General features: G+C 38.7%; 1 long non-coding RNA gene across 1 annotated transcript; it reads right to left on the bottom strand.

Annotated features, from left to right (window-relative positions):
- Positions 1–463: 463 nt before the first annotated feature.
- Positions 464–3,864, bottom strand: LOC148223754 (uncharacterized). Its single transcript, XR_015804092.1, has 2 exons — positions 3,414–3,864; positions 464–2,741 (listed from the first exon to the last, which is right to left on the bottom strand). It is a non-coding gene; the product is annotated as an uncharacterized LOC148223754 (long non-coding RNA).
- Positions 3,865–4,884: the final 1,020 nt, after the last annotated feature.

The raw sequence follows: 4,884 nt of genomic DNA, 5'->3' as shown, positions 1-4,884 counted from the left end.
AATGTATTGACTTAAGAAAACAGCATTTTTCATTTTGAAAATATCAAAACAAACTGTCTGCAATTTTGAAAGAAAAGTCCCTCAGACCTGTTTGTTTGCCTCTTTTGACTGGCAAAAAGACTTACAAAAACTTGCTGTGAGAAAGTTCATTGTTTTGTTAAATCATTATTTTCTGAGAAGAAAAAAAAAAATTCAAAATCTTCTCAGCCATCCTGCTAATTCCTGATTTTTGCTGCTCTAATTTCCATGGGTAAAGAAGCATGAGCTAGTGATTCCTGGAATTACATATGAGTATTTTAGTTTGTCATCTTGAACTCAGATCAGATTAAAATTCTATGACCTTCAATAGTCAGCATCTTTCTGTGAACGGATTTATTCCTTTCAGTTTGATTTGTGCTCTTAACTTTGATACAGGTTTCTGCTTTCATGAAAGGTTTTCTGTAGTAACTCCTTGTTAACCAAGTTAAATATGGATTTGTAGAGTTTATTATTATATGCAATTCAGTTTGAAAACTCCCATAGTAACTAGACATTTATTCCACATCTCTGTCTTGATCAAAATACTAGAAGTTTATGAGGTGCTGGAAACCTACTCCTTTAATGCATAATCTTGTACTTGGTACTGGACCCATTAGAAGAAAACTGTGCTGGAATCCCATTAAAATGGTCAAAACTGCAGCTTAGCATCTCACAGAACACCAAAGAGAAGACTATAGTGGTTTCACACAGGAACAGGCTGTTTTTCCAAGACCTAGTCCAACACACCTGGCCTGGCTTGCATTGGCAGCACAGGTTATGGCCTGTCCTTAGCATGGCCATCCCTGTAGCCATGCATGGAAACACTTTTCATACAACAGCTTACTGAGCAAACTCTGCCAAGTGCTGCATGCACTAGAGCCTGATGCATTGGTTTCACCACAAAATGTAGAGAGTTCATCAGCCTCATCTTAAAAATGGTAGCTCCAGCCTGCAGGGTGGTTTCTGCAATATTCAATCCCTTCCCCAAGCTCAGCTGGGTGGATAGCAACAAAAGTAGTTGATGAAAGCCTGTGAAAGACACATAAAACAATCTGGAAACCAATTAACAATTTAATTGGCAAATAAACCTATTCTTTACCCCCAAATGTTTCTGAGGATTGTGCAAGTAATGAGGTGGAAACTATTAGCATCAAATAAAATTCCAAAAATAGGACAGCAAAAAAAAAAGTACAAGTAAAAGGTCAAGCTCAAGGAACATGAAAAGCAACATTAAACCTTGACTTGTCTGGCTGAGAGATATGTATGGTTTGAAATCTTTATCTCTGACTAACATACAGCATAAGGCCTGAAGTTTTTGCAGTGAGATTGCTCCTATTTACAAAAAAATTAAAAAACATTCGATAGAATATCCTTTTTTAATTGCAAATAATAACCCCTCAAGCTCACTAGCACAAAATTTTACATGGGCATTAACAGGATACTGATTAAGATTAGTCCTCCCCAGGAAAAGCAACAGCTATTTTACAGAGAATGGAAGTGATAAAGCTTTAAGGTCCTTTCTTCAGGCCATAAACCAACTGCAGAACAGGAAGTTGAGAACCAACTTCTCCCTATGAGCTGATTATTATTTAATGAGCCATCATCATTTTAGTAATGAATTAATGATTAGAAAATTTATTTATTTATTTTCTTGTGTTATCATACTAGCTTGAAGAAAAGAAGTCCACAGGAATCAATGGCTAATTTTTTGAAGATCTAGGCACTAGTCTGCTGCCTGTCAGGGCTGGAATTAAAACAAATTTGCTTCCTTGCAAGTTATATGATGCCATAATAACATGAAATGTGTGAAAAACTTCCAATTGTGATACAATGACAAAGTCATGCAAACATATACAGTTTTTAACTATTGCATATCTCTGGTTTTGTGTACTTTTACATGGTTCAGGTTGAAAAATCACAACTGTGTGGAGTGATATTACCTCCAGGGAACCAGCATATTCAGAGCCATTGAGGGGATTCCCAGGAAAAGTATCATCCAGTTGGTCTTAAAGAAATAGTAAAAGCTGCATTTTTTTCTCCAGAAATACATATGGATATTGAATACCAAGGAGCAATATGAGTTGCTTTTTCTGTAGGCTCAGAAGGAACTGACCGATAAATCTCATTATTTCCACACTTAGGACAGTTGAGTCTGCAGAAAGAATTAATATGAAACTGGATTATAAAAAATTATGTGATATGTCTAGACCAAGCCAGAAAAACAGATTATTTGAGATTGCAGATTGCTTCCACCCAGCAGAACAATACTGGAATCAAGCAAAGAACAAATTCTGAAAACCAGATTAAGAGCTTCTAGCTCTTCAGTCTATCAGATTTTGCTAATACAGAGAGAAGCAGAAGAGCAAAGACAAGTCCCCAGAAAGCCATAGGAGAAAGTTTGGTTCCTGTTTGGTTCCATTTTAAGACTCTTAAAAAAGGACTTCAAAACAAATAATTTACCTTGCACTCAGAGATCTACACAGAATCAGAAAAAGTTAAGTCTCCTTCTCCAGCCTGTTGGTTCTGGTTTTACCTCTGAGGTCCTGTTCTCCACTATGACAATTTCCAGTGATATGTGGGAAATTACTTCTGCCTCTTGATTGTGAGGTTTTGAGGGACAGCAAGTATCACTTTCCTTTCATAAAATTTGCTTCTGCTTTCATTCATCAAAGTGAAAGACTTTCTTCAGACTATGTTCTCTGGCTTCTCCACTCTCTATAGCTCTAGGAAAGACAAGGGAATTAGAAGAGAGAACTCAGTCCCATGAAGTAACAAAAAGTGAGAGGATGATGAATACCACCAATCTTCCCCAAAGAAGGAGAATGACAGACTGGAGAAAAGTCTTGAGGAAATATAAAGTGGATGCTGGACAGCCCAGGGCTTCCAGAACTCTTGGCTCTGATCAGGTTCACTACAAATGGCAAGATGTTCAGGGACTAAAACACAGGATAAGCCTTTTACAGTCAGTTTCAAAATAATCAGTTGTGTTATTCCTATTACAAATGCATAAGAGATCAAATAAAATGGAGAAGTACTTCACCAGGTAGAGCTATCTTTCTCCAAAGCACACTGCAGCCCCACATCCTAGCAAAATATAAGGTCTAAGTTAGCAGGTAATATATTAATAGATTATAAACTAATATATTTCATTAGAAATACACTTGAATCTAGAAGTTTCAAATGAAACAGGACGATTCACCCAGCAGGCTGCAAATGAATCCAAACTCAGCAGTAGGTGCTGTCTCTCACAAGTACAGTCTGTCTTCAGAGTATGAAAAACAAAAATTCCAGCTCTACTGCTCCAGGGCTGCAGTGCAGGCAGCTGTGTCAGCAGCCTCAGCCTGGAGTCTTGAGAGGTTCTCCCTGTTATGAAGTTTGAAAAATATGAGGATCACCTGGTCAGAGCTTCCAGCCACAGGGGTGTAGTTTGGATGTCTGCAGGACTACCATGGAATTAGTCCAAACTCTGCTTCTGAGTTATGCAGCTCTTACCTGGAGCTCCATCAGTCTTCCAGGGCTAATCCAGCTGTCATGTCTGAGGTTTGACTTCCCAGACTTAAATTACATTCTTTACAATTTTTTACAAAAGTCCTTATTGAAGTTACTTTATTTTTTCTTCCCTATAGGAAAGAATTGAAATGACTGGTTTATTATTTATTTTAAACCCTCAGAAACAGAGCAGTTTTCCTATCTAGAGTTCACTATAAAATCTAAAGTTACGCAATTAAACATGTCTACACTTAAAAACATTTCTTCCTCCATCACCTCTGGGTTTCTTTTTGCTCTCCTTAATTTTGTTTTGTCATTGTCCTTCCTTCCTCCCTTCCTCCCTTCCTCCCTTCCTCCCTTCCTTCCTTCCTTCCTCCCTTCCTCCCTCCCTCCCTTCCTTCCTTCCTTCCTTCCTTCCTTCCTTCCTTCCTTCCTTCCTTCCTTCCTTCCTTCCTTCCTTCCTTCCTTCCTTCCTTCCTTCCTTCCTTCCTTCCTTCCTTCCTTCCTTCCTTCCTTCCTTCCTTCCTTCCTTCCTTCCTTCCTTCCTTCCTTCCTTCCTTCCTTCCTTCCTTCCTTCCTTCCTTCCTTCCTTCCTTCCTTCCTTCCTTCCTTCCTTCCTCCCTTCCTTCCTTCCTTCCTTCCTCCCTTCCTCCCTTCCTCCCTTCCTCCCTTCCTCCCTTCCTCCCTTCCTCCCTTCCTCCCTTCCCTCCTCATATAAATGGCTGAGACAAAGGCCTATTAGTTTCCTCTGACTTCTCTTTTCATGCATGTCAGTGAAGGTGTGTTTCCATGGCACAAAGGAATACTATTCAATTTTCAAAACATTTCATTATGTATTTGAAATACAACAAGGTATTTGGGACATCTACCCTCTGCAGCAGCAACTGGAAGCCGTGTGAGATATTATAAGACATCTAACATGGAATAAGATACTTAATTCTGGGCAATTGAATCCTGATCCAGATCATCTTTCTGCAAATTCAGAGATTGCTCTGACACAAATGCTGTGATCGTCTCGATTCAACCACCTGCATCCAATGGCTCAGTCATCAGACCTGACCCTCTGGTGTTTTCTTGCTAAATGCTGATATATTTTAATATCTATGCTTGTGGTACTAGAATAAAGTTGGTTTTGGCCTTTGTCACTTTTAGTTCACAGAAGTAATCAAAACAGCACTCTGTAAATTCTTTGGAGCCTTTCCTGCTACAGGCAATAAGAGATTTGCCACTAACTTCAGCAGAACCACTTATGAGTGCCACGTTTAATTAACACATAATTCAGAGTGTCTAATAGGATTGATGTGTATCTGAATTAAAACAGCAAATAAAATGGTGCTAAGGGATAGAAGCAGAGAACAGACTTTAAATCTCATTTCA

Source organism: Sturnus vulgaris, chromosome 5 (assembly GCF_052056855.1).
Source record: "Sturnus vulgaris isolate bStuVul1 chromosome 5, bStuVul1.hap1, whole genome shotgun sequence".
In the NCBI taxonomy this organism is placed as follows: Eukaryota; Metazoa; Chordata; class Aves; order Passeriformes; family Sturnidae; genus Sturnus; species Sturnus vulgaris.
This window is presented reverse-complemented; position numbering and strand designations above follow the sequence as displayed.